The sequence below is a fragment of the Triturus cristatus genome, chromosome 7 (assembly GCF_964204655.1).
Source record: "Triturus cristatus chromosome 7, aTriCri1.1, whole genome shotgun sequence".
Lineage (NCBI taxonomy): Eukaryota > Metazoa > Chordata > Amphibia > Caudata > Salamandridae > Triturus > Triturus cristatus.
Window position 1 is genome coordinate 320,083,099 of NC_140590.1, and position 13,285 is coordinate 320,096,383.

General features: G+C 52.9%; 1 protein-coding gene across 1 annotated transcript in view; it reads left to right on the forward strand.

The window, feature by feature from the left end:
* SYT5 (synaptotagmin 5) overlaps window positions 1–13,285 on the forward strand; it is a 493,558-nt gene that overhangs the window by 438,031 nt on the left and 42,242 nt on the right. The gene's annotated exons all lie outside the window — the stretch shown is intronic.

Below are 13,285 nucleotides of genomic sequence, written 5' to 3' on the forward strand. Positions count from 1 at the left end.
AAGTCTACAGTGGAGAACCACTGCGCCCCTTGGGTTTTAGCCAACATCTCGTTGACCCTGGGAAGTGGGAACTTGTCCACCACAATGTTCTTGTTCAGTTCCCTTAGATCGACGCACAGCCTCACCTTCCCGTTGGGTTTCTGTGCCACCACTAAGAGGGCCATCCATTCCGCGGTGTCGATCGCCTCTATTACGCCGTTGTCTTCCAGCCTCTGTAGCTCTTCTTGTACTGCCACCCTTGTGCGGAATGGGATGTTGCGCACCTTGTGGGACACCGGCTGGGCTCCCGCTCTGAGTTGAATCTTGTGTGTAAACTTCGCCATGCGGCCAATGGAGTCTTTGAACACCTCCGGGAATTCTTCTTTCCACCGCTGGGCTTCCTGGGCTGGCCCATCGTCGGTCATGAGGACTTGCATGTGCCCTCCTGGGTTCAACTTCATGCCCAAGGCTCCTTGGCCTCTCCAGCCCAATACCGATGGCCCCTTCTCCGCCACGTACAGTTTCCCCTCACATGTACGGCCTCGAAATTCGAAGGTTAGCGGGCAATACCCCACCATGGGTATCGGTTCCCCCGTGAACGTTACCGGGTGAATGTCAGTGGGTCTCAAGTAGTACGCCGTGCTAGGTGCGAAGTCTTCCTCCCATATCCTCCGTTGTATGATTGTGTAGGGCGAACCTGAGTCCGCTACCATGGTGACTCTTATTCCGCCTATCGTCATTTCGCACTTTGGCTTTTTGTCCGCCGTGCTCTATTTTCCCAATACTTGTTCCTCTACTATCAGGATTTCATCGTCCTCCTCTTTGTCCACTTCTTCGTTTTCTTCGCTTGCCCCTTGGGCTACGTACTTCACCTCTTGCCTCGAGGACTTCCTTCTGCACACCTTTTCGTAGTGGCCTATGAGTCCACAATACGAGCATTTTGCGCCAAATGCCGAGCAACCCTTGTCGCTGACTGCATGGGTGCCGCTGCCGCACCTGTAACAGGCCGTCTTGTTCCATTGCCTTTGCCCTTGTGTTCTCGTCGTCCTGGGATTGAATCTTTTATGGGTCCTTGTGCCTTGTTGCCACGTCGGTTGTTTGCTGTCTGGCGTTCTCCGGTCTTCCACCTTGCATACCGCTTGCTCTGGGTGGTTTTCCCGTTTGGCCGCTTCTGCGCACCTCCTGGTTAGTTCCGCTTTCTTCACCAGGGCTACGACGGTTTTCAGCGGCGCGTCTCCGTTCGTCCACAGTTTTTCTTGGATGGCTGTGTTCACCGTGTGCATGATGATTTGATCCCTTATTAGGTCTTCCTGCAGGGTGCCGAACTTACATGTTAGGGCCAGTTTCTGTAAGGCCGCCACGTATTCATCGACGGATTCTCCTTTATTCTGTTTCCGATGGTAGAAGTTATACCTATCTATTGCCGTGCACACTACCGGGTGGTAATGGGCGTCCAGGTCGTCTATCGCATGTTGAAACACGTCGTCGCCTGCTGCCGTCCTATCTTCCTTCACCAGGTCTTGGTATACTCTTTGCCCTGCTGGGCCCAGATGGTGGAGGAGAATCTTCTTCTGCCGCGAGCTCGTGTACGGGGTGTCACCCTCCTCTTCCAGGGCCGCGAGGTAGTTTAGGAAATACCTTTTCCAGTCTTCCCACGGCATCTCGGGCTCCCCTGTTTTAGCCAAGAAGGGCACCGGGTTCGTTAAGGAGAATGTCTGAGAGGTCATTTTCTTCCCACTGCCGGCGCGTCTTCCTCTCGGTGTGGACGTGCCCAACGTCTCCTCCTCTCAGACGTCGCTGCCCCTCTCTTCCTCCTCCTGACCGGATTCTCCACTCGCCGCGGGACTGCCGCTGACCTCCTCCAGGGTGCTGGCCAATTGCCCGCCTGGTGGTCCCCCGTACCTTCTTTCCACTTTTCTGGGGTGCTCCGATTGTCTCTGCGGGCCCTCCTCGCCTGTTCCAGGAGCTTGATGCGCTTATTACGCTTGCCTTTTCACCCCCGACGGTTGGCGCTTCCTCAGCCTCTCTGCCGCGCTCCTGCGTCGTGCACGTGGTACCTCCACCGGATTCCCTCGTTTTCCTGGGGCTCGGTTCCAGGGTGCGTGGGCGTCGCCCTATCACCACCTCGTCGCCATTGTAATGTTGTGCTATCTTTGGCCCCAAACTGAAAGAACCACGCGTACACAAGGTTGTGGTGCACTGCGTTTATTTGCACATGCAGGAGCGCCGGAGCGGAGCTCTCACCTCATTGAATTCGGCGCTAATACTCGCCGGGAAATGGCCGCCGCCGGACATTCTGTGACGTCACGCGGCGAGCGTGATAAACGCTAGACCGCTACACCACACACCTCACTCGGGGACTTTAAACGTGGGCGTCTCTCTGGGTTGCAGACCTGCCAGTGATTAAAACTGACTTTGAAACGGGCCCCTATCGGGTCCTATGTCCATGTCCTTAACTTTACAGCCTAAAAAACACATCGATTTTTGCACCATGGCCCTAAAAATCGTTAATGTAATCTATGTCAGAGGTGTAGTTCTGTCTACATTTCAAATAAAAATCTCAAAATTCAATTTTTAAGAGTGTTTTTTCCGTAGTTTTTTGTGTGCAGAATATTAGGTTTTTATAGCGCGTACTCTCGGCGTAGCTGCTGTTAGGTGTATATGTGAGTTCAGGGTGTGAGTGGGTGTCCCCGATTGAGAGCTCTGGAGTTGAGGCTGCTGGCTTAGCACGGTTCTCACAGTGACTGTCAGTGTCAGTGGGTCATAAAAGTGTTCCGTACCGAGTTCACGCTCATTCAAAACTTGGCCTCTCTGCAGGTCGCACAGAAAAATTGTGTTGTCTGCCAATCTTTTTTTTTTTTTTTTTTGAAACCGTTTATTGCAATCTCAAATATATACAAGTATGGGCCTACAACCTTCCGGCCGGCCGCTAAAGTGACAAAAGCAAATGACATACATACAATAAGGCACTTGGCTTTGCATAGACGATAAAGCAGGAGGTATCAACAACGCGGGCCACATAACTCTGAACCCACAATACGGTTTCGTTTTATACAACACAACAACATAAAACCACACCCGCAAGGCAACCCACAATCGAAAATGACGACACGTGCTCCTCAAGTGGGGAACCCCAACCATCCAAAGAAATCCAGAGAGGGGGAGGGAAACTGATCCGGGACTGGGAGAACAATGTGCCCAGGGCTGAGGGAGGGTGTCAACTATGGGGATGGAGCTGGTGAAGCGGGAGGCAACAACGGCGGCTCGCAAATACCCCCGCGGTAAGCGTTCCAGGGGCCCCATATCTTCACCCATGCCCCAGGCTTACCTCGCGCCACATACACCACCTTTTCTCGGAACATGCACCAATCCATATGTTCTTTCCAAGCCGACACCGCCGGGGGTCTCTGAGATCCCCACAGCTGAGCAATGTCACGTTTAGCTATCATATATCCCAGAGTCACCCATCGCGTCTGCGGAACCGAGTAATCAGTCGGTTCCCACACATTCAGCAGGCATCTCCTCGCTTCAGGCAACAGCGCGACATGTGTAACCGCTCGCAGAACCTCATGCACACCACGCCAGAATCGCTCCACCTTCGGACATTCCCACAGAATGTGTAAAAAAGTCGCCAAAGCACCACACCCACGCTTACACAATCCATCCTCGGCATAGCCCATACGCTGAAGCCTTGGCCCCGTCATATACACCCGGTGGAGTATCTTAAGTTGGACGAAGCGAAGGCGAGCCGGGATGGCCACCTCCTTCGGAGAGGCCACCGCGGAAATCCAGTCCTCGTCGTCCAACTCCAGCCCATCGGCTACCCAAGCCTCGCGGAGGCCAGCCAGTAGGCCCGAGCGGTCATTTATCAATTTCTTATAAATGAGGGAGATCGTGCTGTCCGGAACGTGGCCATCTAGCACTCTATCCTCCAGGGGGGAGGACTCCGGGATGGAGGCCACGTCTGGGAAGACGGAACCCAGTGCGTGACGGACCTGCAGGTAGCGAAAGTATTCACTGCCCTGCAGCTGAAACTCCGCCTGCAGCATCTCGAATGTCTTGAATCCTCCCCTCGTCCAGAGATCTCCCACTGTACTGATGCCTATCATGTCCCACCTCTCGAAGCCCTTCGAGGTCCACAAAGAGCCAAGCCTCTCCGACGCATACAACGGTGACGCCCGGGTCAAACGGTCCTTCCATCCCATAGCTGCATTAGCCGCGTGCCATACTCGCACCATGACACGCGTGGGTCCCGTCAAGCGGGAATCGGGCACGCTAGTGTAGAGCGCTCGATTGTAGTCGCCACCGGGTAGGAGCATTTTGTCCATTTCAAATGCCGGGTTTAGGGCGGGCCCATAGAAGCCGTGATTAATTGCAGCTAACTGGGAGGCCCAGTAGTACCGCTTAATATCCGGGAGGGCAATCCCTCCGTCGTACCACGGGAGCGTCAATTTTGCCAGGGCTATACGCGGCCTCCCGTCCCAAAACAGACGGCGCTGTAAGCCTTCCACCTCACGGAAGTAGCGCGCCGGGACCAAGTCCATATTGTTCTGGAGAGCGTACAAAAAGCGTGGCAATGACATCATCTTGAACAATGCCGCCCGGCCGAGCGGCGAAAGCGGCAAGCGCCGCCAGCGCGCGACGTCCTCCTTCAAGCGCTGGAGGGGGGGAAGCAAGTTTCGCTCGTAGCGGGCCACCGGGTCCAGCGTAATATAGACCCCCAGGTATCGAAAGCCCTGCGAGGCAATCTGGATCGGACAGCCCCGAGGGAGGACAGGAGCCTCCCCGGAAAGCACATAGACACAGGATTTAGCCCAGTTAATGACAAGGCCTGAATTACGGCCAAAGGAGCGCAGAACATCGACCAGGACAATCAGTGATTTGCGCGGGGAGGCTAAGTACAAAAGGATATCGTCAGCGTAGAGGGACACGCGGTCCTCATACTCGGGGGTCCAACGGAGACCTCGGATGGAAGGGTGCCACCGCAGCCACTCCGCCAGGGGTTCCAGGGCCAATGCAAAAAGGAGCGGCGACAGGGGACAACCCTGTCGCGTGCCCCGTCCCAGCACGAATGGGGCCGAGACTCGACCATTCACCACCACCTGTGCCAATGGGTCCGAGTACAACAATTTGACCCAACTGATGAATCCCGGGCCAAATCCAAATTTCGCCAACATCGCCCAGATGTAGGGCCATTCGAGCGTGTCGAACGCCATGGTGGCGTCCAGGGACGCCAAGATGGCTGGCTCCCGCACAAACGGAACACGCGCGAGCACCCCGTGCAAGCGCCGCAGATTAAGGGCCGTATTGCGATGGGGAATGAAGCCGGACTGGTCCTGGTGGACCAAATCGCCCACCACGCCGACCAGCCGGTTAGCGAGCACCTTGGCGAGGATTTTAGGCTCCGCGTTCAAGAGCGAGATAGGCCGGTAGGATGTAACCCGGTCTCGCGGTCTGCCCTCCTTGTGGATAACCACGATGGTAGCCAGACGCTGGTCCGGCGGGAGGGAGCCCCGCGAGTGAGCCGCAAGGAACATAGCGTGGAGGTGGGGTGCCAGTACGTCCGGCCGCAATTTATACAACTCGATAGGAATGCCGTTCGGGCCCATGGCCTTGCCAGAAGCGACCGAGCGGATGGCGAGGGCAATTTCGTCCGAGGTGGGGGCGGCATCCATCAACTCCCTGTCCTCCATTGAGAGGGAGGGCAGCGCAATGTCACGCAGCAGGGCATGGGAATCCTCCTCCGGGCAGGGAGAGACCGGGGAATATACCTCGCGGAAATAATCCGCGCAGCAAGAGACAATGCCTTCCGGCTCAGTGACACGTACACCATCCATTCTTTCAATCAGCGGGACCACACGATTAGCTCTCTCCTTCCTATCCAACCACGCAATCAACTTACCAGCCTTATCACCCACATCATACAATCGCCCCTGTTGCTCTCTGCTGAGGCCCCTGGCCGCCTCCGTGACGAGGGATCTATAGGCCGCCTGCTTAAGGTGTAGAACGTGCAGCGCAGCGTCAGTCACCCCACTCGCCAGATCACCCTCCAGTTCAGTGATTTCGGCCTCCACCCGGGTCACCTCCTCCTGTGCGCGCCTCCGGGCATGGGAAATAAAGGAGAGGGCCTCCCCTCTAAGCACAGTCTTGAAAGCCTCCCACAGGGAAATGGCAGACGGGACAGACCCCACATTCTCCTCAAAATACCGTTGCAAGGATTTAATCAAGTCAGCACGAATAGTGGGGTCGCGCAGGTACCAGGCATTGATTGGAGCTACCCTGCCCTCCCCCCTCGGGAAGACATCAAAGTGCAACAGGAGTGGGGAATGATCTGAGATACCCCGCGCCAGATGGCGCACCTCCCCCACTCTCCCGGCATAGGCCGCAGGGACAAGGACATAATCAAGCCGCGAAAGGCTACCATGGGCCCCCGAATGGAAGGTGTACTGCAGCTGAGTGGGATTCTTCAGACGCCAACAGTCCACCAATCCCAGCGTGTCCAAAAGGCCAGACAGCCACGCTTGTGCCCGGGGGAGGTCCCTAGGGGGATAGCGATCCAGAGTCCCAGAAGCCACCGCATTGAAGTCCCCCCCCAACCACAAGAAGCCCCCCCGGAAGGTCAAGCAGGAGGCGTCCCAGGTCCGCAAAGGTGGTGGACTGTAACCCCGGTGGGACGTACACTGAGACAAAGACGACTACCTTGCCCTCCATTCTCCCCACCAAGACAGTGTAGCGTCCCCTCTCATCATGGCGCACCTCGTCTATTTCTAGCGGGAGCGAGGTCTTGACCATAATGCCCACCCCTCGTGAGCCTGATGTGAAGCCCGAGTGGGCCACCAAACGATAACCACGTCGGTTCATGGCACAATAGGAGTTACCAATGAGGTGGGTTTCCTGCAAAAAGACCACATCAGGCGAGATCCGTTTCAGATATTGCAGGACCACACCCCGCTTAATCCTATCACCCAGTCCGTTAACGTTCCAGGACAACAACGTCAGGTCCCTACCCCCCATCACATACAGAAGCCATCATTTGTCCCCCCGAGAGCATCTCAAAAAAACCAATACAATAAAGGGTTTGCCTTGCGGTAGAAACGAACCACACCCCACCCCAACCCTCCCATCCCAACAGAACTCCCCCCACCCTGCACCCCTGCATGAGCCCGAACAGCCCCCCCAAAGTGCAGTGTGCCTGTCGCCCCATGGAAAGAAAACTAACTAGTCCCCCAGAGGAGGAGGGAGATCCCCCAAGAGACCCCACACGACCTCCGCAGGAGGGGAACTTACCCTAACAGTCAATGGTGACGATAACACAGTCCAGAGCAAGGCCTACCATTAGTCCCTCAGTCCTGATCCGGCGGGCCCTCCCCACCAACCGCTCCCCCCCCACCCCCCCGGCCCCGATCTCCGGGCAGAGTGTCCAGCCAGTCCCCGGCCGCCTCGGGACGATCAAAAAAGTGCGTGCGGCCATCCACCTCCACCCTCAGCTTAGCCGGAAAAGCATCGCAAATTTGAGATTCAGGTCCCGTAGGCGACGTTTGACACCGAGAAAACTCAGTCGCTGCTTTTGGACCGCCGGAGTAAAGTCAGGATAGAAATTGATATCCATATTGTCAAGTCTGACCGGCCCTTGTAGCCTGGAGGTCTGCAGGATAGCGTCCCTGTCCCGGAAATTGAAAATCCGGGCGATGAGAGGCCTCGGAGGGGCTCCGGTCTTAGGCCTACCCCCGGGGACCCTGTGGGCACGTTCCACTGCAAAGAATTTACTCAGCCCCCGAGGCTGGAGATGGGTGAGGACCAAGTCCTCCACAAACAGATCCGCTGCCTCTGCCTCGCGTCCCTCCGGCACCCCGATGATGCGGACATTATTCCTCCGGGCCCGACCCTCGGAATCCTCCAGTCGACGATGCATCAGGGCGCTCGCCTGGCCAAGCCTGCGCACCTCCTGTTGGAGGGCCGCCACGTCGGACGTGAGGCCCGAGGTAGAGTGGGCCAAAGAATCGACCCGGTCATTTGTTTTTGAGAGATCGGCTCTCACGAGGCCCACGTCCACGAGGACCGAGTCGATCTTCTGCGCCAGAGTGTCAAAGCGCTGGTCCACCGAGGCCTTCATCTCGGCGATGGCGCCCATGACGTCTCGGAGGGTCAGGTCCGTGGGCAGAGCAGGAGCGTCAGTCGGGCCCGTAGGGGATCTACGTAGCGCCTCTGGAGATCCCTTCTGGAGGGTGTAGCGGTCCATATTGTTGGATTGATGGGCCGCGCCACGACGGGTCGACTTCACCTTAGCCCGGTCGCCATCTTGTTTTGTGGCCATGGTCGCGGTCCCAAATCGAACCAATCTCCTCAAAAAGGGGGTAGACAATCCCGTTCAAGGGCTCCGGGGGGGGGGCGACCACCGCTCCGCAGGACGGACCGCAGCCGGCGGGCTGGCAGGGCACCCCAACGAGGCCACACCACCGCACACCGCTTCGCGACCCTACCTCGCCTGGCAGCAAGGAGGGCGCAAAAGCGAAAGTGAAAGTGCGGGGTGCGCGAGTCGCCCAGCCTTGCCCGCCGCTGTTATTCACTTTGTCGCCGGATCGCCCCACAACTCCAGTACGGGGGGCCGGCGTGGAGAAGGCCGCAACCTTAATCGGTGCTCCCGCCGGTGTCCGAGGTCCGAATTGAAAACGGAAAACGGGCGTCACCTCAACTCTGGTTCACAAACACAGTCCCCTCATCTAGGACAGGATTCGGTCAGGATTTATGCAGGAGGTCGCGGAGGTCCTCGGGAGCCTCGCACCTACGCGGCCATCTTGGGTGCGCGCTAGGCTCTTCCTCCTTGTCTGCCAATCTTAATTGTGTTTCTGTGCGAAAATGTGCGAAGGGGGTTCACAGCTGTTTAAATATTGAGCAGAAAGTAAAACGCAGTGTGTGGTGAGTGGGTGCAGTGTGTGTATGGGAATGGAAGTACTTGCAGCACATAGTGAAAAGAGTGTGCTAAAGAGGACAGCGATGAGGTGTGAGATGTATAGAAGGAGGATTTCACAAAGAAGTGTCGATCAAGGAGGCCGCAGAGGAAAGTGGTGCGCAGGGAATAACAGGAGTGAGCGAGACACGCCACAGACCGGTGCCCCTTCCACAGACCTTATTAATGTTTAATTCACAGTCTATTTACAGAATTGAAACACGTTCATTCTAATTATTCACAACCAAATCGTTGATGTTACTTATCTATCTAATACTGCTAACAAGCATAGGCAAAGCGAATAGGTCCGGCCTGTTTTAGGTGCATGTCTATTACTATATGCTATGTCTGGATGCAATACCAGAAAGGTCACAGAGGCAACCACGTGATGGTTGGGTGGCTACGAGAAGCACATGATTTTAGTATAACTGTTATAAGCCACAAATGATTTACTATAGGTGACTGAGGCAAAGAGAATCACCACACAACCGCTATCCCCTGTTTTTATAAACAGCCAGTCATTCTAAGGGTTGAAACTGAGTGTACGAGTATTTGGGTAACAGTCACCAGATACCCCTTGCCCAGAAATAAATTCCGGTTTATCGAAATCAAAATGATGTTTTTAAGCCACATCCGTATTTACATGGGCCGAACCTCTTCTACAAGAATCCTACTTTCGCATCCTAGGCGACACCCTTTTAGAGACCCCCTACTTTTCTCATCCCACTGAAAGCGCTACCCTCACCGTCTCGCAAACAGGGTGTTTTAGCCAAGCTTTGCCGCCTTCTGCCGTTTTGAAACTATACCGCTTTTGTCATTTAAGTAAAAGTTCAGCCAAGTAAGTCAGAGTAGTTCCTTTTTATATCAACCATTTTATTGGCATTCTAATATGACTAAAACCCATAGGAGTACTGCAAAGCATTTTCGAGCAGACAATTACGAAGTAAATATCATTTCTCTCTGTAGCTTGCACGTTAATGCAAATCAATTTCTGAAAGAACAGCTCTTTACCTACGTAGCACGTGATCTCCGCAGCGCGTAACATGAATAACCTGGCGTGTGCTGCTTATTATATTTATTTATTTATTTGAAAAGTTGTATAAAGCGTGAACATGACCCATATGGGGATCAGAGCGCTGTACAAAGGAACGTAACGTGGCATCATGTATATAGTGCACAACACTCTCAAAATGGACTCTTGGCGCATAAGTATTAACTCACTGCTCCTTAACTCAGTGGGGCTCATTTTGTAAGCCTTTTTTTAAAAAATTCTGACGAGTTTCGCACTCTGCCCTGCAAACTGCATACAAACCTCAGTGGTGGAAGTTTAACCTACTGAGCTATCTTAATTGCTGTATTTTTATTCCATGGCAACAAAAAGATCCCCAAGAAATAGAACTGCTTTTGGCAGCTGAGTACAGAAGAATACACACGCAGAAGAATACGATTTCTCGAACATTCAGTGCAAGAAAAGAACAATCCGTTTATAATTGTCTTTTCAATAGTGCTTTGTAAATCTGAAAGTCACCTCATGGCGCCAGTCAGCGTGATAGACCGATACAGTAATAATAACAACTCATCACGTTTTACACCCATTTTCCAATTACTTCTGTGATTGGAGTTTATGTAAAACAGAGGAGCTTTTGATTGAATTAGGGGCAGTAGTCCGTGCTTCGGTCACTGCACTCACTGTTCTTCTGCGGGTAGGTGTTATTGGGACCACGGATCCCTTCTGGTGATCCGGCTCACAGAAGGACTGCGACAACAGCGACTCCGGCTCGGAAGGGGAGGGGGGTGGGGGAGGAGAGGCAATAAATATGAATTCGAAAATAATCTGAAGCAAGTATCTCCTCTTAACAGTAAATCTTTCCATTTGGAAAGCAGGCATTGGCAAAGCCTGTTGGGTTGAGTTTATTGTTGTGAAGGCAAACCCAAGAAGAATGCAGAATTGTACATTTGTGTATGCATTGTTTGCAGATATTAGCACGTTTTGGCATTGCCAATGCTTGCCTCTAACCTCGCAGGCAGTCGTCCCCGAGAGCCCCCTAGCGGTTTCAAGGCGCTCGGAGCCGTTGGGGAGATTAAGTGAGCTATTGCCTAGAGCAGAGGTCTTCAAACTTTTGGATGCCGAGAACCCCCTGTCAACATTTTGAGGCGTAAGGACCCACTCTTGACAAAAATGTCTAAACCTGTTGACTAAATTGCGTGGGATGAAAATGTAAATAAGGTTATGTGATGCCGCGTATTTTGGGATAGCATTGCTTCATTATTTTGATATTTTTTACACACAGTAACGCTGAGGAAAGATTTCACCCAATCAGTACCCATTTATAACCAAAATACAGCAATTATCATCAGAAAGATTTCAAGTCAACCTTTGTGAAGGGCCTCCCACTCTGCAGCAATACGTGCTGCCACATTAGAAGCTCACCTGGCCCTGACCGGAAGAAGCAGGGGTCCCTTAAAACCCTGGCGGTTTTGTGTAGAGTTAAGCCGTTTACCCATGCAGCTTTCCTCTCACCCCCTCCCTTCCATCCCTCTCTCCTCTCCTAACCCTGGATCCCTCTCTCACTTTGCAGGTCATTTTCTTTCACCCCTTTTTACTACTTCTGAACTCTCCCCATTCAACCTCTCACTTCACCTTTAATCACCTCTTGCCATTCTGTCCTTTCACTGCCCTCATCTCTAACAGTCTCTCACATTTATCTCATGGCCTCTCTGGCCCTGTCACCTCCCGTGCCCCTCAGCACTTCTCATTCACCTCGTCTCTTCATTCAATTTTTTGTCTATTTGTATCTTACACCTCTCCAGTCCCCCCATTCCTCTTTCACATCTCCCCTTTGTTCTAACAGAAGCCCTCACCTTTGGATCACACTCACTTCTTGCGTGTCCACACTTCTCTTCGGCAATTCACATTTCTCCTCATCCCTGACCTCTTCAATCAAATTCTCTCACTCCCTTGCTGTCCTCTCTCATTTTGGGTGCGGATGCAAGTTCAGAATGGGATGATTGAATGTATGATTACTGATGGGCTTGTTTGAGTGAGTTGCATATTGAGTAGTGAGGGGGACAGCTGAGTGAAGTGTCACATGAGTGCAGGATGAGTAGTGTACTCGTGTGACTGCAGGTTGAGGTATAGTGTGAGCAGGACAAGTGCATTTTGAGAGCAGAGTGATCACTGTGAGTGCAGGGTGAGCGGGTGAATGGTGCAAGTGCATGGTGATCAGTGTGAGTGCATTGTGATCACTGTGAGTGCAAGGTGAGCGGGTGAATGGTGCAAGTGCATGGTGATCAGTGTGAGTGCATTGTGATCACTGTGAGTGCAAGGTGAGCGGGTGAATGGTGCAAGTGCATGGTGATCAGTGTGAGTGCATTGTGATCACTGTGAGTGCAAGGTGAGCGGGTGAATGGTGCAAGTGCATGGTGATCAGTGTGAGTGCATTGTGATCACTGTGAGTGCAAGGTGAGCGGGTGAATGGTGCAAGTGCATGGTGATCAGTGTGAGTGCATTGTGATCACTGTGAGTGCAAGGTGAGCGGGTGAATGGTGCAAGTGCATGGTGATCAGTGTGAGTGCATGGTGATCAGTGTGAGTGCAGGGTGAGCGTGACAATAAAGGGTGAGAATGAGGAATGAGTTGTCTGAATGCAGGGTGCATTCCCAGACCCATGAAGTAACTCAGCATGTTATTGACGGGGCGTAGACTTTAAGATCTAAGTTAAACTATTGCGGCATTAATCGGGGATCGAGGGTGAAGGAAATAAATAATGTGCTGATCCTGCAACAAACTTCCAGTCCTATGGTTAGGGTTGCCAGCAGATTATTTTGGTGGCCCAGTCGGTACAAAAAAAACCAGTCACCTAAAGCGGTATTATCAGCGCTTATCTGTGCATACTTCCCAGGGCCGGCTTTAGTGCTGGTGGTGCCCTGTGCGACCATGTTTGTTGGTGCCCCCCACAATGACCACCCCCACCACGGATTCTCTCACTAGCACCCTTTAACAGTGACCAAGTCTCCATAACCCCACACTCTCAGATGCATTGAATTAGTTATATAGTGCCACTCATACCAGTGTAGGGTGTCCGAGCACTTTGCATCACACACACATTACACAGAGACAATCAATCATAAGTGTGCAAATCAGTGTATAGGAAATGTTACATAAGCCAAAGGACTAAAAGTATAGAAGTCACATGTCATCCATACTGGTAGGCAGTATAGTTCAAGAGTGCTTGGTGTGGAGAAGCACAAACTCAGAGTCGAAAAAGAAACAGCATAGTTGGGAGTTTCCTTTAATAATAAGAATTGATTTCTAGCCAAATTAACCCTTTTTGCAACATTAATCAATGGTCTAATAATG